The sequence below is a fragment of the Callithrix jacchus genome, chromosome 14 (assembly GCF_049354715.1).
Source record: "Callithrix jacchus isolate 240 chromosome 14, calJac240_pri, whole genome shotgun sequence".
Taxonomy (NCBI): Eukaryota; Metazoa; Chordata; class Mammalia; order Primates; family Cebidae; genus Callithrix; species Callithrix jacchus.
The window spans coordinates 104681884-104708961 of record NC_133515.1 but is presented as its reverse complement, the minus strand read 5'-3'; the positions used below and the strand labels follow the sequence as shown (position 1 = coordinate 104708961).

General features: G+C 49.0%; 1 protein-coding gene and 1 non-coding gene across 25 annotated transcripts in view; one reads left to right on the top strand and one right to left on the bottom strand.

Moving 5' to 3' along the window:
* Positions 1–6710: 6710 nt before the first annotated feature.
* On the bottom strand, positions 6711–6839 carry LOC118147609 (small nucleolar RNA SNORA51). Its single transcript, XR_004734051.1, has one exon. It is a non-coding gene; the product is annotated as a small nucleolar RNA SNORA51 (small nucleolar RNA).
* A 7522-nt stretch (positions 6840–14361) lies between these two features.
* The window catches only part of HPCAL1 (hippocalcin like 1), a 123642-nt gene continuing 110925 nt past the window's right edge, over positions 14362–27078 (top strand). For 9 of the 24 annotated variants that reach the window (XM_078349967.1, XM_054245224.2, XM_008981140.5 and 6 more), the window contains exon 1: positions 14966–15287. The gene's annotated coding sequence lies outside the window, so the exon portion shown is untranslated. Of the gene's footprint in view, positions 14436–14573; positions 14825–14965; positions 15288–15397; positions 15480–26539; positions 26601–27078 lie in introns of those variants that run through there. The other 15 variants (XM_078349963.1, XM_035273251.3, XM_078349958.1 and 12 more) reach the window with 4 other exon arrangements.

The following is a 27078-nucleotide window of genomic DNA, read 5'->3' as shown; positions in this document are numbered from 1 at the left end:
TCTCACGTCCTTCTGAGCCACTGGCATTCTTCTGCCAGGAGCATCCCATTGCCTCTCATTTCCGCCTTCATTTCCGCATGCTGCCTGAGGCTTCTCCGGAACTTGCCCCGGGCTATCTCATCCCCTCCATCCACAGCAAGAGCATCCCCTCTGCTAGGCTCCCGGGCTATCTTCCCAAAGGCCAGGGTTCCGGGAACCTTAACTGTTAGACAGGCTGGATGTTACCATAGAGCAGAATCCAGAGTTAACAAGAGATGAAATCAGGGATAAGGGATGCTTTTTAAAAGCTATTTTTTAAATGAAAAATATTTTTAAATATAGAGGAGTACAGAGAACAATATATCAGACATATATATATATTTGTTTCCAAAAACACTGTTTTTGGAAACAATGCAATGTCAGGTGCAGGTGAAGTCTCCTTCCCATCACCCCAGTCTCTTTCACCCACTCTGCCCCACAGGCAATCACTACCCTGAATGTGCATTCTGATACTTTTACTTTTACCACATTTTAATCTATTCAAATATTACACACACACACACACACACACATACACACACACACACACACACATATATTTTTCTTTGAGACAGAGTCTTACTTGGTCACCCAGGCTGGAGTGCAGTGGTGGCATCTCAGCTCACTGCAACCTCCACCTCCCGAGTTCAAGTGATTCTTGTGCCTCAGCCTCCTAAATAGCTGGGACTATAGGCATGCACCATCACACATGGCTAATTTTGTATTTTTAGCAGAGATCACATTGGTTTCATCACATTGGCCAGGCTGGTCTCGAACTCTCAACCTCAGGTGATCTGCTTGCCTTGGCCTCCCAAATTGGTGGGATAACAGGTGTGAGCCACCTTGTCCAGCCTAAATATGCATTATATTATGTTGTGTGTTTTTATTTTTTAGACGGAGTGTCCCTCTTGTTACCCAGGCTGGAGTGCAATGGCGCGATCTCGGCTCACCGCAACCTCTGCCTCCTGGGTTCAGGCAATTCTCCTGCCTCAGCCTCCTGAGTAGCTGGGATTACAGGCACGCACCACCGTGCCCAGCTAGTTTTTTGTATTCTTAGTAGAGACGGGGTTTCACCATGTTGACCAGAATGGTCTCGATCTCTTGACCTCGTGATCCACCCATCTCGGCCTCCCAAAGTGCTGGGATTATAGGTGTGAGCCACCGCAACCGGCCATGTTGTGTGTTTTAAATGCACATAAACAGTAACTTACTATATGTGTTCTATTCCTTGCTTTTTAAAATTCAACATCATTTTAGAGATCAATCCATATTGATTCACATATCTAGCTAATTGGTTTTAACTGTGTTTAAGTAGTCTGTAGTAAGAATATCACATGCGGCCGGGTGCGGTGGCTCACACCTGTCATCCCAGCACTTTGGGAGGCTGAGGTGGGCGAATCATGAGGTCAGGAGTTTGAGACCAACCTGATCAATATGGTGAAACCCTGTCTCTATTAAAAATACAAAAACTAGCTGGGCATGGTGGTGTGTGCCTGTAATCCCAGCTTCTCAGGAGGCTGAAGCAGGAAGGTGGAGGTTGCTGTGAGCCGAGATTGCACCCCTGCACTCCAGCCTGGGTAACAGAGCAAGGCTCTGTCTCAAATAAAAAAAAAAAAAAAAAAGAATGTTACATGCTGTATTTATTTACTCCTTCCTCTATTGCTGGACATTTGGGCTGCTTTCAGTTCCGTCGTACAGTGTCACAATGGTGTCCTTGCACGTGGCTTCTGGTTTCTGTAGGTGTTTCCTGAGGGTAGATAACGAGAGAGAGCACCTCTTCGACTTTCCTAGATTTTACCAAATTGCTTTCCAAAGTGCTCGTCCCAATTTACACTCCTCCCGAGCGTGTGTGGAACTCCACCCCCACCCCCACACACCTCCTCCTCCATCCCTGGCATGGCTGGGTAGGAAATGCAATCTCACTGTGACTTGATGTTGCCTTTCCTGGTCCTGGATAAAGCTGAGCATCTTTCCTACATTTACTGGCCATTTGGATTCTTTTCTTCTGTGAAACTTTTCTTTCACTTTTTAAAACGGATTTGCCCTTCAGGTTTCTTCTAATCCATGTTCTAGCAGTACCTAAGAAAGTGCAGCCCCCGGTGAGGGGCTTCAGGAGGCTGAGGCGAGAATATTGTTTGAGGCCAGAGAAGTTTGAGATCTCCCGGGCAACATAGTAAGACCCCGTCTCTACTAAAAATTTAAAAGTTAGCCAGTTGTGGTGGCACGTGCCTGTAGTTCCAGCCACTCAGAAGGCTGAGGTGGGAGGATTGCTTGATCCTGACAGTTGGAAGTTGCAGTGAGCTATGATGGAGTCGCTGCACTCCAGCTTGGGCAACAAAAGCAGACTGTCTCAAAAGAAAAAAAACAGTGGTGCCCCACAGGCCAGGTGAGGTGTGGAGAAAAATTCCTTAGGCACCTGTAGTCCAGGGTCTGGCTCTCACCTGACATTTATTACCTATATGATTTGAGGTAAACGTCCTCCTCTCTGCTTTTTTAAAAAAGCGTATTATTTATTTATTTTTATTTATTTTTTAGTTTTTGAGAGGGAGTCTCACTCTGTCACCTAGACTGGAGTGCAGTGGCGGGATCTTAGCTCAGTGCATCTTCCACCTCCTGGGTTCAAGCGATAGTCCTGCCTCAGTCTCCTGAGTAGCTGGGATTACAGACAGCCTGGCTAATTTGTTTTTGTAGTTTTAGTAGAGATGGGGGTTTCATCATGTTGGCTAGGCTGGTCTCGAACGCCTGACCTCGTGATCCACCCATCTGGCCCTCCCAAATTGCTGGGATTACAGGCATGGGATTACACTGCGCCTGGCCAAAAAGCTAATTGATTTTTAGAGTATGCAACTCGGGTTTTCACTGTATTCACAAAGCTGTGCAACCTTCACCACTCTAATTCCAAAAAGGAATCCTGTCCAGACCCGTGGTCACTCTTCTACCGCCAGCCTCTGGCAGCCTCACATTCATTGTTGGTCTGTATGGACTTGTCTATTCTGGGCATTTCATGTAGATAAGATCACACAGTATGTGGCCTTTTGTGTCCGGCTTCTTTCAGGTAGTATAATGATTTTGGGGTTCAACATGTTGCAGTATGTAGTTGTAATTCATTTCTTTTTACGGCTGAATAACGCTCCATTGTATGGAAACGTCACATTTTGTTTATCTATTTTTCAATGACGGGTCTGGGGGTTGTTGCCACTTTGTTGGTTTTATGAGTAGTCCTGCTGTCAGCATTCACGTATGTGTTTTTGTGTGGACCGAGATTTTCAATTTTCTTGGGTACATACCCAGGCACAGAATTGCAGGGTCTTACGGTAGCCTTTATGTTGAACTTTTCAGAGAACCGCCACACTGTTTTTCATAGCCAATACACCATTTTATATTCCCACCACGAATGTGAGTGGGTTCCACTTTCCCCACATCCTCACCTCTCCTGTTACTGTCCACCTTTTGAATTCCAGCCACCCTAGCAGTGTGAGGTGGTATCTCGCTGAGGTTCTGATTTGCATTTCCTTGGTGACTAATGAGGCTGAACTTCTTTTCATGTGCTTATTGGCCAACTGTATATCTTCCTTGGAGAAAGGTCTAATTATATCCTTTCTTACTTTTAAAATTGGGCCATTTGACTTTTTATTGTTGACTTGTAAGAGTTCTGTATATATTTGCCCAGGCACAGTGTCTTATGCCTGTAATCCCAGCACTTTGGGAGGCTGAGGCAGGTGGATCATGAGGTCAGGAGTTCAAGATCAGCCTGACCAACATGGTGGAACCCTATCTCTACCAAAAATATGACAATTAGCTAGGTGTGGTGGCATGTGCCTGTAATTCCAGCTAGTCAGGAGGCTGAGGGAGGAGAATCTCTTGAACCTAGGAGATGGAGGCTGCAGTGAGCCAAGATCATGCCACTGTACACCAGCCTGAGTGACAGAGTGAGACTCCATCTCAAAACAAAAAATTCTGGCCGGGCACGGTGGCTCACGCCTATAATCCCAGCACTTTGGGAGGCCGAGGCGGGTGGATCACAAGGTCAAGAGATTGAGACCATCCTGGTCAACGAGGTGAAACCCCGTATCTACTAAAAATATAAAAATTAGCTGGGCATGGTGGTGCATGCCTGTAGTTCCGGCTACTCGGGAGGCTGAGGCAGGAGAATTGCTTGAATCCAGAAGGCAGAGGTTGTGGTGAGCCGAGATTGTGCCATTGCACTCCAGTCTGGGTAACAACAGTGAAACTCCGTCTCAAAAAAAAAAAAAAATTGTATATATTCTAGATGCAAATCCCTTGTCAGATATATGATTTGCAAATATTTTCTCCTATTCCATGGTCTTTCTTTTCACTTTCCCAATGGTGTCCTTTGAAGCACAAAAGTTTTTCATTTTGATAAAGTCCAACTTATCAACAATTTTTTTGGCTGCCTGTGCTTTTTGCTGTCATATCTAAGAAACTATTGCCTAATACAAGGTCATGAAGATTTATGCTTGTGTTTTCTTCTAAGAGTTTTGTACTTTTAGCTCTTACATTTAGGTTTGATCCATTTTGAGTTAATTTTTGTATATGGTGTGAGGTAGGGATCCACTTTTTTTTTTTTAATTTGGCCATCCCCTGGAGAATCACTTGAACCCAGAAGGTGGAGGCTGCAGTGAGCTGAGATTGCACCACTGCACTCCAGCCTGGGCAAGAAGAGCAAAACTCCATTTAAAAAATAAAATTATAGCCAGGCGCAGTGGCTCACGCCTGTAATTCCAGCACTTTGGGAGGCTGAGGTGGGCAGATCACGAGGTCAAGAAATCGAGACCATCCTGGCCAACATGGTGAAACCCCATCTCTACTGAAAATACAGAAATTGGCTGGGCATGGTGGCATGTGCCTGCAGTCCCAGCTACTCCAGAGGCTGAGGCAGGAGAATTGCTTGAACCCAGGAGGCAGAGGTTGCAGTGAGCCAAGATTGTGCCACTGCGCTCCAGCCTGGCACCTGGTGATGGAGTGAGATTCTGTCTCAAAAAAAAAAAATTAATTAATTTAAAAATAAAATAATTTAAAAAAGAGAGAATTTGGCCATCCTGTTGTCCCAGCACCATGTACTGGAAAGACTATTCTTTTTCCCTTTGAATTGTTTTGGTATCTTTGCCAAAAATCAACTGACAATAACTGAGAGAATTTATCTCTGCATTTTCAGTTTTATTCCATTCATCCATATCTCTGTCCTTATGTCAGTACCACACTGCTTGATTACTGTCGCTTTGTAGTAATGACATAGTTTCCCCAGAGGCAAACCAGAAAGCATGTTTCTTGCTTGCCTCAGAGGACTGTTTAGGCCAATAGTTCTCAAAGTGTGGTCCCTGGACCAGCAGCATTACTAGAAACTTGTCAGAAATGCAAATTCCAGACAACATTCCAGACTTGCTGAATCTGAAACTCTGGGGGTGGGGCCTAGCAATCCGTGTTTTCACAAGCACCTCAGGGGATTCTGATGCACACTAAAGTTTTGCATTCACAGGTCTATATGTGTGCTGTCCAATGTGATAGCCGCCAGCCACATATGACTACTAAGCACTTGAATTGCAGCTAGTCCAAATTAAGAAATGCTGTAAGTACAGAACACACACTGAATTTCAAAGACTTACTATAAAAAGAATACAAAACATCTCATTCACAATTTTTAGATTGTTTACATGTTGAAGTAATAATATGTATATATACACATATGACTAACATTATGTCCACCCTCCATATGTCACGGAGCTATTATGTTTCAGGGAGAAATGTACCTACTGTCCCTTGCAAGGCATGTCCTCGGCACATGCACCAGGAGCACTAGCTCCCAGAACAGGAGCCACCATCAGGAGCAGAGCTGGAAAAGCGGGCAGCCTTTTCTGGTTTAAGCTGGTTTGAAGCAGAGGTCAAACCTGCTGCTGTGTTTGGCTTTGGGTTTTGTGTTTTAGCAGGAGTGTCCTGTAGCCAGCCAGCCAAACTCTGGACTGCTCCCCTCTCTTCACTGACATGGAAAAAATGTCCATGTGTTGTAAGGAGCCCCAGGCTGGGGGTTCTGCCTTCCACATTGGGGCCTGCGCCACTGCCGATGTGGCTTCCCAACCTGTACTGGACAATCATGTGTCATGGCCTCAGGCTCCCCTCCACCCCACTGTGTAGCCCAGCGACGGTACAGAAGTCCAATCCCACTCTTTGGAACCACTGCTATCACCAGAAAGGGGTCCCAGTCCAGATCCCAAGAGAGGGTTCTTGGACCTCACATAAGAAGAAATTGGGGGCAAGTCCACAGAGCAAAGTGAAAGCAAGTTTATTAGCAAAGCAAAGAAATAAAGGATGGCTACTCCACAGGCGGAGCAGCGGCATGGGCTGCTCAGCTGGTTATGCTTATAGTTATTTCTTGATTATATGCGAAACAAGGGGTGGATTATTCATGAGATTCCCAGGAAAGACATGGGCAATTCCTAGAACTGAGAGCTCTTCTCCCTTCTAGACCGTCTATGGTAATTTCCTGATGTTGCCATGGCATTTGTAAACTGTCATGGCACTAGTGGGCGTGTCTTTTAGCGTGCTGACACATTATAATTAGCATATAAGGAGCAGTGAGGATGACCAGAGGTCATGCTTGTTGCCATCTTGGTTGTGGTGGGTTTTGGCTGGCTTCGTTACTGCAACCTGTTTGATTTTTTATTGTTTTTTCTTTGCTATGTCCCCACTTCATAATACAGACCAGCACCGGGCCTGGGTGGAGGTGTATATGGGGTGGGTTTACTGTACCTCCTCTTCCTCTAGAGTCAATGTAAGAACAGCCTGTGGGTGAGCACCAGGAGGCCTACTGCAACCTGTTCTATCAGGAAGATCTTTGTGACCTGTACCTTTGCTGACCTCCTGTCTCATCCTGTGACTTAGAACACCTAACCTCTGGGGAATGCAATCCAGCAGGTCTCAGCCTTATTTTACCCAGCCCCTATTCCAGATGGAGTCGCCCTGGTTCAAATGCCTCTGACACTCCTTGAAGATGTGTAGTCCTGGAGCACATTTCACATTTTACAAAGCCATTTCCCAGTCCTTGGTGCTTTGGCCTCCCTCCCTTAGGTCATCTGAGGACCAGCTGTTGGGGCGGGGGGGGGGGGGGGGGGAGGGGAGGGGGGGAGGGGGGGAGGAACTCGGAGAGGTTGGGTGTCTGCTCAGGTGATGCCGATAGCTCCTGCTGAACAGGCTAGCACCCGCAGCTTCTGCCTGAAGGCTGTGATGGCTTTCTTTATGTGTGTGGGCGGAGCGGTCAATCAATGGAAGAATGATGATGAGGTTGAGGACACGACAATGAAGTGACACGCCCATCACTTCTTGAGGCGCTACCTCGACAGAGGCCCTTTGCACACATTGCCTCTTTCAATCCAAGGGAGACATGATTCATATGCACGTTTTACAAATGAGAAAATTGGGATCCTGGATTGGGGCCTGATCAGGGTTGCTAAAGGAATGTTTTAAGTTTGCTAATGGGGAGGAGGGAAGATCAAGCAGGGAGGGGAAAAGCAGCTTTTTGGGGTTTTTTTGAGACAAGGTCTGGTTCTGCCACCCAGGCTGGAGTACGGTGGCATCATCTGGACTCACTGCAACCTCCACCTCCCGGGCTCAAGCCATCCTCCCACCTCAGCTCCCCAAGTGGCTGGGACTACAGGCATGCACAACCATGCTTGGCTAATTTCTGTGTTTTTAGTAGAGATGGGGCTTCACCATGTTGCCCAGGCTGGTCTCAAACACCTGGGTTCAAGCGATTCACTTGCCTTGGCCTCCCAAAGTGGTGGGGTTACAGGTGTAAGTTTTTTTTTTTTTTTTTTTTCTGAGAGCATCCAATGTTAGTTCATTTAAGGCTCTCAACCACTAAAGTGGTAGGTCGTAGGTCAAGCTGTCTACCTTATAGAAGAGCCTGGGAGTCCAGGCTTATCTGACTTGGAGTCCTGCTCATTTTTGCGGGTACCTCCAAAGACGGCTTGGTGAGCAGACAGTGTAGCTCCAAAGCACTCCCCTGGCAAGTCCCACTCTGGCCCATAACCCGCCCTGTTCCCCAGTAGCCATGGTCGGGCAGAAGGGTCAGGGAAGCAGGGCAAGAGGGTAAGGCACTGCTCAAGAAACAAAACCAGGTCTTTAATGCCCCTAGTACTGCCGGGCAGGGTCCCGGGACCCAGCCTTGAGATTAGAGAGGGGTAGAGGACAGACAGAGTAGGATATAGAAGAAAAAGTACCAGGGCATATCTCCTGGCTTAGGCTTAGACTGCCATGATGAAATACCACAGACTGGGTGGCTTCAACAACAGAAAGTTATTTCTCAGCATTCCAGAGGCTGGAAGTTCAAGATCAAGGGGCTGCTGGCTGATCCTTTTCTGGTAAAGGCCGGCTTTCTGACTTGTAGACAGTCACCTTTCTGCTGTGTTCCCACATGGCCTTTCCTTGGTGCATGGAGAGGAAGAAAGATTTCTCTCTCTTCCTCTCCTATGACCACCAATCCTATTGGGTTGGGACTCCACCCTTACGACTCTTTTAACCTTAAGTATCTCCTAAAAGCCCTATCTCCAAATATAATTCCATTAGGGGCCAGGGCTTCAACAAAGGAATTGGGGTGGTAGTGGCCCACAGTAGTGGGGGGGTATATTTTCGTTTATCTTGAGTTTGCAAGGATGAAGGGGAAAAGGGGTGCCCATCGGAAGCCGCCTCTGAGTCACGCTTCCTGGATGAGCCATGAGCCACAGCATCTGTATCAGGAGTGGTCAGAAAACAGCACGCCTCAGGAATAAACAAGATGACCTCATGATCCAATTTCCCCAGCTGCGGTCCAGCCACAGATTTGAGGCAGAATCCAGCAATTCTGCTGGCGGACAGGTCGTGGTAAATTTCTAACTCTCTCCTTTCCAGGCACGGCTTTGGTTTCCTGCTGCAGCTGGGGCTGGGGAGTTATTTGGGCATTTCCTCTGCCTGTGGGCTGCTGGGGTTAGGGGAAGGGCGGGAGGCCAGAAATGCAGCCTCTAGCCTAAGTCAGCGTCACCCATGCTATTCCCGGCAGCCGCATTTCTCCACTCTGTGATTACAAATGAAACTGGGGAATAGAATCAAAAGAGGACCTACAAACAAGCTAGCCTCCACTTCCTCAAACATTTTGGGGCAGGAGTTTGTGAGCTGGGACCATGTTATTTGCAAGATTCTCCCTGGTGGATATACATTCAAGTATTAAAGTGCTACAAGCAATTAAAAAAAAAAAACAGTATTCCTTCCAGAGCCTGTGTGGGCCCAGCACAATGACACTGAATCTGGCTGTTAGACCTGGCTGTTACTGATTCTGGTGCGTGGGCTTGGACATTTCATCTCCAAGTATAGCTTTCCTCACCTGTAAAATATGGAAATAATCTTTAGAATGTTGGAGACAGTGTATGTAAAGGGACTCCAGAAACAATAAAGTCCTAATCCCAATGACATTTTTTGGAGGAAAAAAAAAATCCTAAAATTCACATGGAATCTCAAGGGACCCTGAATAGCCAAAACAATCTTGAAAAAGAACAAAGTTGGGGGTAGGGAGGTTGGGGAGGGATAACATGGGGAGAAATGCCAGATATAGGTGACTGGGGGATGGAGGCAGCAAATCACATTGCCATGAATGTACCTATACAACAATCCTGCATGATCTGCACATGTACCCCAGAAACTAAAATACAATAAAAAATATATTTTTAAAAAGCTACAAAACATAACACAACATGAAAAGAAAGAAAAAGAACAAAGCTGGAGGACTCATACTTCCTGATTTCAAAACTTACTACAAAGCTATGGTAATCAAAACAATGTGGCACTGGAATAAAGATTGACATATAGATCAATGGAATAAAATAGAGACCCCAGAAATAAACTCTTGAATATATGGTCAAATGATTTTTGGCAAGGGTGTCATGACCACTAATGACAGAAGGACAGCTTTTTCAACAAATGATGCTTGGAAAACTGGATATCTACATGCAAAAGAATGAAGCTGGACCCTTACCTAACACCATATACAAAAATTAACTTAGATCAAAGACCTAAAAATAACCTAAAACTATACAATTTTTAGAAGAAAATTTGGAGCAAAATCTCCACAATGTTGGATTTGGCAGTGATTTTTTGGATATGACATTAAAGACACAGGCAACAAAGAGAAATAGACAAATTGGATTTCATAAAAATTTTGTGGCCGGGCGTGGTGGCTCAAGCCTGTAATCCCAGCACTTTGGGAGGCTGAGGCGGGTGGATCACAAGGTCAGAGATCAAGACCATCCTGGTCAACATGGTGAAACCCCGTCTCTACTAAAAATACAAAAAATTAGCTGGGCATGGTGGTGTGTGCCTGTAATCCCAGCTACTCAGGAGGCTGAGGCAGGAGAATTGCCTGAACCCAGGAGGCAGAGGCTGTGGTGAGCCAAGATCGCGCCATTGCACTCCAGCCTGGGTAACAAGAGTGAAACTCCGTCTCAAAAAAAAAAAAAAAATTTGTGCATCAAAACGCAAAATCAGGCCTGTGTGGTGTCTCAAGCCTGTAATCCCAGTACTTTGGGAGGCCATGGTGGGCAGATCATTTGAGGTCAGGAGTTTGAGGCCCTCCTGGCCAACGTGGTGAAACCCCATATCTACTAAAAATACAAAAATTGGCCAGGCCTGGTGGTGCATGCCTGTAGGTCCAGCTACTTGGGAGGCTGAGGTGGGACAATCGCTTGAACCTGGGAGGCAGAGGTTGCAGTGAGCCAGTATTACAACACTGTACTCCAGCCTGGGCGACAGAGCAAGACTGTGTCTCGGGGCAAAAAAAAAAAAAAACAAACTAAACTAAACTAAAAAACAAAACAAAAAGGCAAAATTAACAGAGTAAAAAGTCAACCAATGCAATGGAAGAAAAAGTCAACCCTTGCAATGGAAGAAAATGTTTGAAAATCATATATTTGATAAGAGATTAATATCCAGAATACAGAGAGAACTCCTAATGCTCAACAACCAAAACACTAAACAACAATTAAAAAATGGACGAAGGACTTGACTAGATCTTTCTCCAAAACACACATGAAAAGATGTTTATATCACTAATCATTAGGGAAATGTAAATGAAAACCACAGTGAGACAGCAGCTCATACTCATTAGGATGGCTACTATCAAAAACAAGTGCTGGCAGTGAGGATGTGAAGCAGTTGCAAAGCTGTGCGCTGTTCGGCAGATGTAAAACGGTACAGATACCGTGGAAAATATTATTACGATGCTTACCCAAAAATAGAATTACCATATAATCCAGCAATTCCACTTCTGGGTATATACCCAAAAGAACTTAAAATAGGATCTTGAAAAGATATTTGTGTACCCATGTTCATAGCAGCATTATTCATAATTGCTAAAATGTGGACACGGCCCAATTATTTATCGACAAATGAGTGGATAAACAAAATGTGGCATACATACAATAGAATGTATTTTAAGAATTATTCAGCCTTAAAAAGCAAGGAAATTGGCTGGGTGCTGTGGCTCACACCTGTAATCCCAGCACTTTGGGAAGTCGAGGCGGGTGGATCATGAGGTCAGGAGATCGAGACCATCCTGGTCAACATGGTGACCATCTCTACTAAAAATACAAAAATTAGCTGAGTGTGGTGGCGCACACCCGTAGTCCCAGCTACTTGGGAGGCTGAGGCAGGAGAATTGCTTGAACCTGAGAGGCGGAGGTTGCGGTGAGCGGAGATCGTGCCATTGCATTCCAGCCTGGGCAACAAGATTGAAAAACTCCATGTAAAAAAAAAAAAAAAAAAAAGAAGGAAGGAAATTCTGACATATACTACAACATAGATGAATCTTCTTGAGGACATTCTGCTAAATGAAATAATCCAGTTGCAAAAAGAAAATACTGTATGATTCCACTTATATGAGGTATTAGAGAGGGGGTCATGATTTAATGGGTATAGAGTTTCAGTTTTCCAAGCTGAAAAGGGTTCTGGAGGTGGATGGTGGTGATGGTTTCTCGTCGTTAGTGTATTTAATACCACTGAACTGTTCACTTTAAAAGGATTAAGATGATAAATTTTATTTTATGTGCATTTTATAACAATACAAATTAGAAAAAAATTGTCATAAAACTAAGATATTATTAAGAACAATCAGAATTATTTCAGTCTTGTTTACAATCACCATATGAAAAACAAATCGTTTACCTAGCATGACAGCAGCTATGGGTTGAATTGTTCCCCTCAAAAGATGCTGAACTTCTAACCCTTGGTACCTGTGAATGTGAGTTTATTTGGAAATTGGGTCTGTGGAGACGATCAAGTTAAGTGAGGTAATTAGGGTGTGCCCTAATCCAATAATGACTGTGTCCTTATGAAAAGGGGAAAAGAGACAGACAGGTATAGAGAGAACATGTGAATTCACAGGGAGCACACATGGCAATCCCTAAGCCAGGGAATGCATGGGGTTTCCAGAAGCTAAGATACAGACATGAAACAGACTGCCCCCCACATCCCTCAGAAGGGGCCAGCCCTGCCGACACTTTGATCTTGGACTTCCAGCCTCCAGAGCTGTGAAACAACACATTATGTTGTTTAAGCTGCGCAGTTGGAGGTGCTTGTTACAGTCGTCCAAGGAAATTATACAACATCTTACCTGAATTTGCTTTCTTCTTCGATGTAGTTAATTAAATTCAAAACTATGTATTGAATAATGACGGTATGCTCTCTCTCCATGTAGCTTCAGAGCGGGTAGGGAGTCCATCTCCTGAAGGAACAGGAAGGACACAAGAGAAAGGACCAACTTGCATCTCATCGGAGAGAGATACATTTCTGGAATAAGAGGTCTGTGGTTAAGTGTGTTTCTCTAGTAGTTCAGAGACAAAGGAAGCACCTGCAGGCTAAGATGCTGAGAAGGTGAGGGCTGACCTAAGTTCTGAAGGATGGATGGGTTATGGGTTGGAGGGGAAGATGGAAAAGCCACAGGGGAGAGGAGCAGCATGGGCCGAGTGTGGAGGAACCAGTGAGTGGGCTGGGTTTCAGGAAGGGGCCTCGGTCTGCTTTTGAGCCCTGCCTGAACTTTTCCACTCTGCCCTGCCTCCTGCCTGTGTCTGCCATTCTCCTCCCATCCTGCGGTGCTGTGCCTATGTGGACAGCCTTTGCCCCTTTATCCCGTGCTTGGGAGAAATGTGATGTTTCTGTGGCAGGGATGTTGCTATGTGTTTATCAAATCGGCTTCATTTTCTTCTGGAACATTCAGGAAGACCACAGCTCCCAGAGCCCCCTGCATCCTGGTGCGGCTGTGCGACCACTTCCGGCCCATGGATGTGGGTGGAAGTGATGTGTGTTGCCCCAGGCCGGGTTCCGGGACCCCACCTAGTGCTGTCTCTTCTCCTGTTGGAGGTAGGAGAACCAGTAGCGGCCTTGGAAGCCCTAAAGACGCCTGGGGAATCCCAGGGTGGAGGAGGCCAGTTCCCTGCCTGGTGGAGGCTTCTGCTGTCAGGGTGAACTGCAGCCTGAGTGAGAATTTGGGTCTTACTTGTGACCACAGCATGACCGATCCTGCTCTGGCTGACAGTCACTGCTGCAAGTCACCCTGCTGATGGGTCTGGGCCTTGGCCTCTAATTGAGGTTTTCTCACCTGTAACCCCACTCGCCCTTTGCCTGGACACTTCACGGGGAGCTAGAGTGGCCTTGGCCATTGGCCTTGCTAAGGAGGAGGCATGGCACCCGCAGGTACCGGGCCGTCCGCATCAGTCGGTGCAGGCGGGTCCACCGCCCACCAGCATGACTTCATGTCATCCTCACTGCAGGGCCCACCGGGAGGGGAACTTCCTCGAGGTCTAGCTTTGCCTTTCCGCCTTCAGAGCCAAGTAAGGAGGGGTCTGGACCCAGCCACTTTCCCAGCAAGGCCCTGCTATTGCACGTTGCTCTGGAGGCCTCTGTAGCAGGAGTTCACTGTTTTCCGTGGAGGAGAAGTGGAAGGAGGGATTGAGCTCTCCCCTAGAGACGCTAGAAAGACAGTTTTGTCTCAGCCTCACACGATCGCCCAGCTCCATATTTCTAGCTGTTTCTGTGGTTACCTTTTTTCGGGGATGTTTGGGGCGGGAGGTGTGTGTGTGTGTGTATATATATTTGCTTTTCTGAAGCCATTTTTCCGGAGCCCCTGATGGTGGAGGGCAGTGCTCTGGGAAGCGGGGTCCCTGGTTCCACTCCCGGCAGGTGCAGGGGATGGAGGATGCCCCCCTCCCCGAGAGCCAGGAGATGCCAGTTCGGCGCCTCTCCTGCGTGGAGCCCGAAGACCACAGATGTTAGGAAGGAGGAGCTCAGGAAACACGCCCCTGCTCCCTTACGTGGTTAGGTGGGGAAACCGAGGCTGAGGAGGCCCAAGGGACTCGCCTAAGCGGCCTGGGGAGTCACCGGAGGTAACCAGGGCTGGAGCCAGGCCTCCCACTTCAGGCCTGAGCGGGCGCGGGAAGGGGTGCGAGCTGCACGCAGGGCTGGGGACGGGGCCGGGGCAACTCATCTCTTCCCCTTCCTAGGCCGCCCGGGCCACTTCCTGCGGGGTGGGGGCGGGGGGCGCGGGCGCGGGCGCCGGGCACCGGGGCAGGGCTGGCCCCTCCCGGGCGCCGCCTCTAGGCCTCTCCTACACCCGCAGGCCAGAGGCCAAGGGTTAGGGGAGCGGAACCGGTGCCCAGCTCCACCCCTGTCCCAAAAGCCACTGGGGGCTGGGACCGAGCAGGGCCTAGGCTGGGCCGCGAGGGCCGAAGAGCTGCGAGGGGCAGGAGCGGCGAGGGCCCAGCGGGCGATGAAGGTCCGGCAGGGGGCGTGTCGTGTAGGGGGCGGGGCATGGAGGGGCGGGGCCGGGTCTGGAAGGGGCGGGGCGGCAGAAAACTTGAGCGCCCGCCTCCGGCCGCGCGCCCCGCCCCGTCCCCCGCCTCTGGGTCCCGCCTTCGCTTCCCTTCCTTCCCGGAGCTGGCAGGCGGGCCGCGGCGGCGGCGGCGGCGGCGGCGGCTGGCGGCGGACGGGTGGACTGGCGGACTGGCGGGCGCCGCCACCTTGCACCTTCCCTGGCTGCCGGCTTCCTTTTGTCTTTCTGGGCGGCGATGAGCGCGGGGCAGGCGCGGCAGCTGCGGACGCACCGAGGCCCGCGCTCCTAGTCACTCCTCCCGGCCTCGGCACGCTTGTCCCGGGGAGCGGCCCGCGTACGCTGCAGCCGCCGCCGGCGCGGAACTTGGGCTTGGGAAGCCGGCGGACCGCGTCCTGCGCCGGAGCAGGTAGGGAAGGGCGGGCTGCGGGCGTGTGCACCGGCGAGCGCGGCGAATCCGGCTCTTGGCGTGTGTGTTTGTGCGCGCGCGTGTGTGTCCGGGGGTGCCCGCGTTTCTCTGCGCGGTGGAGTTGTGGGTGACCGCGGACGGTGGTGTGTCTTTCGAATGGCGCGTACTCGTGGGGATATGTGTGCGCCTTCGGTGTGTACATTTTGGACTGCGTTTGTGGAATCGTGTGTCGGGACGCGGTTGCTGGTGGGGAGCGGTGCCTGGAGGGTGTCGTGTGTGGGCAGCTGTGCGTGGAGCGGGGTGGCGGGGTGGGCGTGGGCGGTCCGGTCCCTGTCCCCTGTGGGGTCCCCTGGGCGGTCCCGTCCCAGAGCCCCCTGCCCCTGTCGGTCGGCGCAGTGCGTAGCTTAGGAGTCTCCCGGACGGCAGGAACCCGACGGGGCAAGCGCGAGCCTCTCGGGAAGGCTGGGCCGGACCCTCGGGGACTGGTCGGCGCCGCCCACGTGGGTCGCCGGTGAGCTTCTGCCAAGGGTGGGGGCCCACGCGGAGGCGATCCGCAGGTTCCTCTCAGGGCCGTGGGGCGACGAGTAGAGCCCTGGCCTTCCCATGACCCGCACTGCGACCTGGGCCAGACGCGCCACATTCCCGGGTCTCCGCTTGCTTCTCTTTCAAATGAGGACAGCTCCTCCCTCGGGGGCTGTGGTGACAGGTGAAATGAGAACGCACTGAAGACAGCTCTTGGCTCGATTCCCCGCACCCAGTAGGTGCTGTGTTAATTGGATTAGCGTCTGCTGTTTAAAATCTTTTTTTTTCCTTTATCGTGCCTGGGGCCTTACATTTCCCCCGGGCATGTTTCCTGCCTCTCTCTGGCCCTAACTTAACGGCGAAACACCGAGATTCCAGAAAGTTTAGCTCTCAGCTGCGCTGCCTCCTGCCGCACCTCCCGGGCGCTGCCGCCTCCGCCAGTGCCCGAGAGCACAGCGTGGGGCCCACCCTGCCCCAGCCCCCGGGCTCCGGCGCCGGCGTGGGGGTCCCTCTCCTGGCCGGGAGGCAGCGAATGCGGAGTCGAGAGCCCTTTCGCTCAACAAGTGCCTAATCCCGGAGGATGCGGCTCAGCCCATGGAGTTCGAGAGCCAGGGCGTGAAATTGGTGCTTCCCGCACACGCAGAGCTCTGGCTCCCGAGGTATCCCGGTCGGGCCTGGTCACGCCAAAGGCCACCCCTTTCCTCCCGGCTGACCCCAATTCCACCAGAGGAAGATGTTTGCCAGGTCGCCGAGTCCAGCCGAGGGTCTCGGCATTAGATACCCCCCAGCCCCAGCCCCAGCCCCTGCCACCCCTGCTCCCTTGCAGCCAGCCTCATGCCCGGGGGCCACATGGGACCCCTCCTCCTAGTCTCACACCTTAATTTAAAACACATTTACTTTTGAAACCTACTACTCATAAAATTGAACCGCAGTGAATGTGCACCCAGCTCTGACCACGACTCAGTCTCTGGAGAGTCCTGGCGCCTCAGATGCAGAAGGCCAGCTCTGTGGTTCAGGTGCCCTCGCCAGAGCGAGCGATATTCCTTCCCTTCATCGCCTTGGTGTCTTCCTCTTGGGGTAGGGGGTGGTGGTGGGGAATCGCCTTTACCCAAGGGAGCCACAGATCTCACCGATGCCGGAGGCTCTCAAAATGGAGCACCGGCATGAGATGGGCTGCGGAGGAGGCGGCATGGGCGGCCTTTGGTATAGGTTGCGGTTCCCAAGTGTCAGGTGCTACGCGGTGGTGTTCCCAGAGAGGCGGACTGCTTTGCCTGTTTTTAGGAGTCAGGAACAGAAACCTGGTCTGGTTCCTTTGGTTTTCCTCTGCCGGGACTGAAGCCCTGCAATCCCAGCCGTGGCGGGCCAGGGGGAGGTGATGAGCTCATTTTTCATCCTGACTTGGTGACAGGGCAGACTTAGAATGGACCCTGTTTTCTGTTTCATCGAATGATTTTGTATTCTACAGGAGAAAAGGGCTCGTAATCAGATTCCACAGTAATATTTTTAAAAATCAGCCTGGCTTTATCAGCTCAAAAGACAGACCAAAACGCAGGGTTTTTTGGTTTGTTTTGTTTTTTTTTCTAGTTAAAGCCAGCCCTTTGTCTCGAGCAGCCAGTGTTTTGGCCTTAGATCTATTTCTGTTTCACTTTTGAGAGCGCCTGTAATTACTGAGCTCTTGAGGTTTTATCGGATAATGTGGCAAAGGGAAGGCCCGGGGCCCTGCCTCTCCCTTGTGGTGGGATGTGGTGCCACGTCCTAACCTTGCCTGCTCCCTCTGCGTTCCACTTTGATGCTGTTTTTAAGGTGGAACACACATGTCAATGTGTGATAACAATTTGGGAGACTTTGTCTTTGGAATCCAATAAATGGAAGGTCATTTGACCTGTGGAGAAACCAAAACAAGTCAAAACCCCAGAAGAACAGAGATTTGCCCATACTCCAGCCAATGGCCCATTTATTTCCAGCAAGCCCTCCTAGAGATAGATTCTAAGTGAAATACACAACTTGGACACATGGCTTCAGAAGGTATCTCCGCCCCCTTTCTTGCCACAGGGCTGTGCAGAATTAGAAGTGCAGTCTATGGAAAGACGTGGACTGAACTCCGGTTGGTGCACATGCCCCAGCCTGGGCCCCATACTCAGCACCGTTTCAACCTGGAGCTGTTTCCTTCTGTGAAGCACTGGGGCTCACACCCACACCTTCAGGGCTCTGTGAGCACAGTGCCAAGGACTGCAGCGTGCAGACAGTGCGTGCCTGGTGATTGTGCATCTGGGCACCTGTCTCCCTATGACACTTATTCTAAGACCCTTTTTGCTACTTGTAAGTGGTAGAGTACCATGCCCACTCATGAACCAGTGATAATCCAGGGTACTAAAAGGGGGCTCCAGAGTTTAGTTGGCACTAAAGATTAAGCTACTTGGCAGCTGAATTTTAATCTAGATTGGGGTTAGGTTTGTATTAAAATTTTGCATTCCAGCAAGCCCTAAACCGTGCCTGTTCATTACGGGATAATGCACTCAATTGATGAGTTGCCAGCCTAGGATTGATGGAGGATTATGTGTATTCTGCTAGTTTGTCAGCGTCTGATGTCATTGTGCTTCGGAAGGGGCTGGGGGAGGCACGTTTGGAGTTAGGATGACACACACTTGTAGATTTTAATCATGCTGTACTTTGGGACTCCCTGTTCTCCCACGGTAGCAGTGGGTTTCTATGCTGTTCTCATGTCCTCACGTAAAGCTGCACATCTGTGAATGTCACGTAGCTCTTGTCCTTTTCCCCTTACATTTTCTAATCCGGGAATGACAGAGGGTGGCTGTATATGGAGATGGCAGCATGGGCTTAGGGGCTCTCTTGGTGCCAGTTGCCCTACGGAAAACAAGTTTCTTCAAATCACTTTCTACAAAGAAAAAAGAAATGGTCAGAATCTAGTGGCGCAGACTGTAATCTAACTCCAGGTCATCAATACGATTTGACAGGTGGAACATTTCTTAGTGCTGATGAGCATGATGCAAGTCTCAAGATTTTTTTTTTTATCATCTGAAAAGCACAGTAAATCCTTTAGAGAGCCCTACCTTGGCCAAGTCGTTTCAAGTAAAATTGAATTTCAGAGGCAAAGCTTCACATCTCTGCATTGATGAGGCATGACTAACTAAAGACATCCTTCCCAGAGACCTCTACACTCACCTTCCTCTGCCAGCAGCAGGGCAGGAAAGATGACTTCTCGGGGCTGTGTGCCTTTACCTTCATAAGCAAGTGCACACTGAATGCTTGCTGATCCTGCAGCTGGGTTTTCTGGGTATTTGTATCATTTTGGTGCTTGAGATACTAACCAAGTTGGCAGGAAGCCAGGAGCCTGGGGATGGAGGTGCTTTCCTTGCTCTGTGTCCCCTTAGGCAAGTGAGGTCTGCCTCAGACAGGCACGATATTAAGTGCATCTCTAGAGGACGGTTCCTTCCACTTGCCCAGGTGCACTGGCCGCCCTCACCTGTGCTCATGTCTGTGCATTGGCAGGTGATATAGATACACCTGAGCTGGAGACCCAATACTGGGTGTGGGCTCTGAGCTACCCCATATCAAAGCAGAGCCCAGGACTCTTCTCCCTTGCTGAGGCTGTGTCTCCTACCTATTATGGCCAACATGTCTCATCTGCTCATTGGTTAAAGCTAGAAATCTCAAAAGAGTTTCATAGCTCTTTTAATCGGGTCAGCGCTCTCTGAGGTCTCACACCCACTCTTCCTGCACAACAGAGCCTTATCTGCCCTTGGCCCAGAGCACGCCTCCAGTTCCTTCACTTCAGCCCTGCTAGCAGCACTTCACTGTTTAAAACACAGATTTCAGTCCGGCTCAGTGGCTCATGTCTGTAATTCCAACACTTGGGAGGCCAAGGCGGGCAGATCATAAGGTCAGGAGTTCAAGACCAGCCTGGCCAACACAGTGAAACCCCATCTCTACTAAAAATAAAAAAATTAGCTGGGTGTGGTGGCAGGCACCTCTAATCCCGGCTACTTGGTAGGCTGAGGCAGGAGAATCGCTTCGACCCGGGAGGGGGAGGTTGCAGTGAGCCGAGATTGTGCCATTGCATTCCAGCCTGGGTGACAGAGCTAGACTCCGTCTCAGAAAAAAACAAAACAAAAAAACAACCCACAGATTTTATCATCCCACTCTCTTCTGCCTCCCCAGCCCCGCCAAGGTTTGTTCTCTTACTCAGTAAGTGCTTCTGATACCTGCTGTGTGCCTTGTGCCAAGCTGGGTTCTGAGAAGGTTGGACCCAGGCATCCTCCCTACCTTTGCAGACTTTAAGGTCTTGGGCTGGGGGTTGTGTGTGGGGGACCCATCAAATAAGTCCAAGGGCCTTGAAGTGCTATGGAGGGGAGCTCCTACCCCGGGTTAGGGGGCTCCCTGGAGAAACACCCTCTAAGCTGACATGTGGGCGTGTTGGGGGGCAGGGTAGGGGCTAGAGGTGGGGCTGGATTGTTTGATGCCTTTCTTCTCTCCCACCCAAACTTCCTTATCTACTAAACTCCTACTCATTTTTGTTTTAATTAATAGCTCTACCGAAATAGAATTCATCTCTCATGAAGTGTACCCATTCTAAGTGTACAGTTTAATGATTTTCGGTAAATTTATAGAGCTCACAGCCGTTACCACAATCCGGTTTTGGAACACATGCATCACCCCAGAAAGATCCCTCTTTTGTAGAAACTCTCTGTCCTTACCCTCAAACCCACAGACCCCACAAATTTGCTTTCTGTCTCTAGATCTGCCTTTTCTTTCGACTTGTGTTTTAATAGGTTTGGCTCAATGGCTGCTTCACGGGGGCCCTCCTGGAGTCTTCTAGTTAGAATTGATTTTTCCCCCAGCCCTGAAGAAGTGAGCTGGGTGTGTGGCTCTCCCCCTGAGAGATGGTGAGCTCTCTTACTGGCCTCTCATGCCTGTGCCTGGCACCGCACAGGCACCCAGGGTGTGTATACCCAGGGTGTGTTGGCTGGCCCAGCTGAAGGCGTGTTCCTCACATTTCTTTGCATAACTCCTGAGTATCTAGCAGAGTGTTGGGATTTAAAATACATGGCATATATTGATGGTCAAGTTCTTGATGAAACAAGTTAATGTATGTATGTAGCAGGGCAAATGGCAAACAAATTAAAACCCCATTTTTTAAGCCAGGCACGGCGGCTCTTGTCTGTAGTTCCAGCTACTCGGGAGGCTGAGGTGGGAGAACCACTTGAAACCAGGGATTTGAGTCTGGGCAATATTGTGAGACCCTGCTTCTTAACAAACTTTTTTTTTTTTGAGTTAGGGTCTTGCTCTGTTGCCTAGGCTGGAGTGTAGTGGTGTGATCCCACCTCACTGCAACCTTGAACTCCTGGGCCCAAACAATCCTCCTGCCACAGTCTCCTGAGAAGCTAGGACTGCAGATGCACACCACCACCCCTGGCTAATTTATTGTGGAGATGGGGTCTTGCTATGTTGCCCAGGCTGGTCTTGAACTCCTGGACTCAAATGATTCTCCAGCCTTGGCCTCTCAAAGTGCTGGAGTTACAGGTGTGAGCCACTGTGCCAGCCCAAACCATTTTTCCAAATGAAAAAACTGAGGAGGCTCAAAGCAAATAAGTAGCCTAAGGCCATCAGCAGAAAGTGGAAGGATCAAGAATTAAGCCGGGTCACTTTCTCTTCCTTGGTTGGTAGTAATGCTATGCCCTTTCATGGCCTTGCCTGGGCTGGTGCTCAGTTTTTCCTATACGAGTCTTGTCATCCCTTCCTCAGCCATGGAAGTGCCTTATAAGGCATGAGTGCTGTGTGACACGTCGTCCTTTGCCCCAGTACCTAGTCCACAACTGAGCAGGCAGAGGTGGTTCAAGCTATGTGTGTGTGCAGAGAGGTCTCCTGGCAAATAGAAGGGGCTGGGATGGAGGGTGTTGAATGCAGTGGTGCTGTGGACTCAGGTGGTTTGTGCATTTTAGTTTTCTGAATGCATTTCTGATGCATTTCTCTCCTTGCATCATTTTCGTTCTTTGAGGAAGAGAGCAGAGGATGAGACGCCATTGGACAGATGCACAAACCGAGACACAAAAATTGTATACCCATTGTACACCAGGTAGGTCACAAATGACCGTTCTCTCCCAGGGTTGTAAGCTCTCATGCTGGACAGAACCATGGAAGAAACCATGGTGGAAAGAACCAAGGCATTCTTGGACCCTTATTTGCAAAACACCTTGGGGGAAAGATCAGGGACACTGGGATATGAATTGTAGTCTTTGCTCTGTTGTTTTTTGGCTGGTGATGGTCTCTGAATCTGTTTGCCCATGCGTGGAAAGGGGTTCTAGGCCAAGCTCAGATATTGACAGGAACGCAGATGTGGCAGACGTGGGTTTGAATTGTAGTCTTTGCTCTGTTGTTTATTGGCTGGTGATGGTCTCTGAATCTGTTTGCCCATGTGTGGAAAGGGGTTCTAGGCCAAGCTCAGATATTGACAGGAACGCAGATGTGGCAGACGTGGGTTTGAATTGTAGTCTTTGCTCTGTTGTTTATTGGCTGGTGATGTTCTCTGAGTCTGTTTACTCATGTGCGGAAAGAGGTTCTAGGTCCAGATGAGGCATAACAAGAATGCAGATGGGAGTACCCAGGTGAGTCCGGCTGGTCACGTGTGGAATGAATGGAGGTGGCTGCTGTTACTCTTTAAACATTCTTGGATCTAGTGCCTCCTCTGCCACTGAGTACAGAATTCCTTTTCAAATTCAGGCTTATGAGGCATGTTTTGATCCAGGCAGTTGTAGCAAGGGATTGTTGCTGGTGTCTGTGACTGCGGTGAGTGTGGAGGCTTCCGGAAGGCAGCCAGTGCCGGTTACTGCTTGGAGTTTGGGGAGCTGCCATTTTGGATCATCCCAGCCTCATGCCTTCTGAGAAGCATCTCTCAGGGTCCCTGAGGCACCCATACCTGAGCTTGGTGGTGGGGGCTGCACAGAGAGAGCTGCAGGTTGTTCCTTAGGCATAATAGGGCCCAGAGCTGGTGATCCCCTCCCGCTGTGAGTGCGTGCAGAGCATGGATCAGGTCTGGGTGCATACATGCTGGCAGGCCGGAGGACTGCTGGGCGCACTTGCAGAATCCCAGTTCTGTGCAGCGGTGTGTATGGACTGCAGTGTTCTTTTTCTCTAGCAGCAAAATGATCAGCTCTCTGCCTTCTTTCTGTGCATTGAACAGACGTTTCCAGAAACCAGAATTGATGACAGCCCCACTCTTCCCTTTCACTCCCATCTTTTCTATTTGCTGCCCTGTAATCAATTTTTGGAGAGAAGTGAGAACCTCTCAAAATCAATCACCTATGTTAAAAAAGAAATCATTTCCAACATCACACAGCTTTCTGTATTTCCTGTGTGTGGCTGGAGACACTCCTGGCTGAATAAGTGTGGGATGTGGGAGGTCCAGAAAAGCCCCCAGCTTCAGGGGCTGACGCACAGCTGTGGGTGGCAGAACTGCTTGTCCCCCCCCCGCCCCGCCACTAATCCTTCGGCAGTGGCTGGGGTGTGCCGTATTAGAAACTCTTCCGTCATGCAGTGTGGAACCCGTGCTGGTGACACAGCCTGGATACCTGGCAGGGGCTTAGCCTCCAAGGGTGGGACATGAGCTGTTGTGGTTGCCTGCTGTGGCTTCTCTGTGTCTTTCTTATTCCCAGCAAGTAAAGGTAGAAACAGGCCTCCGGCAGGTGTTAACACCCTGCTTGCCTTCATGCTGGAATGTCGGCAGGTATAAACCGTTCTTATTTTTTAGGGGTTGCTTTCCCCTCTTCTTTCTGAAGACATTCAGGGATAAAGAATTGCTGCTTTTATTAACGTATGTTCTTGGTGATATGCTATTACCTTATTTAAAACCAATATGGCCTGGCTGATTAGTCTCAGAGCTCACTGTAAGGTGAAAGGTTATACATTTGAGAATTATTTTCACCAGTGTGGGTGGGAGTAGAGGAAGGAGATGTAGAGCACAGGTAAGGAATTCCAGATTTTGGGGCTGGGGTCCCCAAGCAGCGTAAAGGCCTTGCTGTGGCCCATAGCTCCTTCCCCCTGTGACTTGTGCTGGGCCAGTTGCTGACTCCTCAAGACCATTATCACCATTATCATCATCCTCGTCACTATCATATCCATCACCATCATTATCGCTGTCATCATCACCATCTCCATCACCATCATCATCATCACTATCATCCCCATCTTCATCACCACCATGATCACCATTCTCCATCACCATCATCATCATCATCACTGTCATCTCCATCCCCATCCTCACCATCACCATCACCGTCATCTCCATCACCATCATCATCATCACTATCATCCCCATCCCTATCCCCATCACTGTTGCCGTCATCATCACCATTCACCTTCATTATCATCACTGTCATCACCATCATCATCATCATCATCACTGTCATCTCCATCCCCATCATCACCATCACCGTCATCACCATTCTCCATCACCATCATCATCATCATCACTATCATCCCCATCCCTATCCCCATCACTGTTGCCGTCATCATCACCATTCACCTTCATTATCATCACTGTCATCACCATCATCATCATCATCATCACTGTCATCTCCATCCCCATCATCACCATCACCGTCATCACCATTCTCCATCACCATCATCATCATCACTATCATCCCCATCCCTATCCCCATCACTGTTGCCGTCATCATCACCATTCATCTTCATTATCATCACTGTTATCACCATCATCATCATCATCACTGTCATCTCCATCCCCATCCTCATCATCACCATCACCGTCATCACCATTCTCCATCATCATCATCATCATCACTGTCATCTCCATCCCCATCCTCACCATCACCATCACCGACATCTCCATCACCATCATCATCATCATCACTATCATCCCCATCCCTATCCCCATCACTGTTGCCGTCATCATCACCATTCACCTTCATTATCATCACTGTCATCACCTTCATCATCATCATCATGATCACTGTCATCTCCATCCCCATCATCACCATCACCGTCATCACCATTCTCCATCACCATCATCATCATCACTATCATCCCCATCCCTATCCCCATCACTGTTGGCGTCATCATCACCATTCACCTTCATTATCATCACTGTCATCACCATCATCATCACCATCACCATCATCATGACCACCACCACCATCACCATCATCACTGTTGTCCCTGTCTTCATCATCATCACCACCATCACTGTGATCACCATCATCATCACCATCACCATCATCAGTATCGTTCCCATCCCCATCATCATCACCATCACTGAAATCACCACCATCGCCATCACTGTCACCAATATCATGGTGCTTCTCAACCTCTGCCACTGCTTCACGTGGCATTCCTGCTGAGTTAGCTGTTCTGTGTGGTTTTCTGCTGTTGGTGTGGTAATTAGGGAGTCAGGACAGGGTAGGCATAAAGAACCCAAGTGGATGATGGTGGAGTGTGATTTTTCTGAAAGAGTCTCCATGAGAATCACTGATCTGAAGATTTTGGGAGAATCTCACATATTCTTTCAGGCCCAGGAGTAAGCCAGTGTTACCTGCTCTGTGGAGCCCTCCTTTGCTCCTCCAGGGAAGACAAATTATTCTAGCTGGAGGCTGACCTTACTGCTTGTCCGCCCTCCCAGGGTGGTAGGCCACTTTAGGTAGGAGGACCCTGTGGATTTCTCCTTGGTGACCCCCCATTCCTGGCACAGAGCCTGGAACATAATGTCTGCTCAAATGTGTGACCAAACCATCTCCCAATTCCTTAACTGTAGGATGGCGGGTGCCTTGATAAAATGTCACACGGTGCTTGAGGGCTGGCTTTGCAGGTCTGAGTAGATAGGTTACGTTTGTCGTCAATTGGTGAGAGTTGTTTTATGCATTTGTTAAAATTGTGGGACAGTGGTCTGGAAGCCAACAAGGCTCTAGGATTGGCAGAGTGATTCCCATCCCATTGTTGATGTCTGGCTTCGACTTGGCGCAGGGGACATTGCCTCTCCAGATCTCAGTTCCCTTATCTGACAAATGGGGCTTAGGGTTGAACAGCCTCTAAATCCTTTATCAGCTCTACAATTCAGGAAAGATGTTTAAAAATGTAGACTTGCGTTGTATGTACATTCAACATAGAGCAAAGAGAGAATTTCCCTAGCTAAATTGACTGCAAATAAAAATGAAACCTCTTGGGCTAGGTGTGGTGGCTCACGCCTGTAATCCCAGCACTTTGGGAGGCCGAGGCGGGCGGGTTACGAGGTTGGAAGTTCAAGACCAGCCTGGCCAATGTGGTGAAACCCGACTCTACTAAACATATAAAAATTAGCTGGGCGTGGTGGCGGGCACTTGTAATCCCAGCTACCTGGGAGGCTGAGGCAGGAGAATAGCTTCAACCTGGGAGGCGGAGGTTGCAGTGAGCTGAGATTGTGCCACTGCACTCCAGCCTGGAGGACAGAGCAAGACTCCATCTTGGGAAAAAAAGAAAGAAAGAAATAAAATGAAACCCCTTATAAAATGCAGGCACCTTAGCAACTACCATCTTAAGAGGCAGCATTATGATTCAGAAGGAACTGATAATATTGAGGAACATATTTGTGTAGCACAGATTAGGAGAGGTTGGGGGTGGGGGGTGGTGACGGGAAGATGCTAAGGTTGGAAGTTAGGGAAGTGAGCTCTGTGGGTTGGTTTCATGCACTCAGCTCACCATTCAACCTTTCCTGTTAACTTCCTGTATTAAGGAGGCTGAGATTAAGAAGATGGGGGCTCATGGGATAAGGGGAGACAGACAGAGGTGAGTGGCTGCAGTGGGGGATTCACCGTGGGAGCATTGAAGAAGGTTGGCAGTCAGCTAAGGTCTTAGGCTGTAGATCGGGTGCCTTATTTAGAAGCTGTTTACTGTTCCCTTAAGAGGATGCTCTCGAAAGAAAAACCGCTGCGAGGCTTGTTGCTTTCCCCATTTTAGTGATGTCTTTATGTTCCTCTTAGGAGGTGATGGTACTGATTTTATAAGAAACTGGTCAGCCGACCTTCCTAACTAGTGTGAATTAGAGAAAAGTCAGAACTAGGGAGTATCATAAAGGACAAATAATTGTATTATTTTCAGACAAAAGTATATGTAGTAAACTACTGACTAGATCTTCAAACTGGCTTTTTAAAATGAATTGTTAAGAATTATTTGAAATTAGCACATTAGTGGTAGTAGGATAGCAGGTATTATATAGATTTGATTAGGAGAGTGGGTAGTAAATAGTAGGTACAAAGAGACTGAA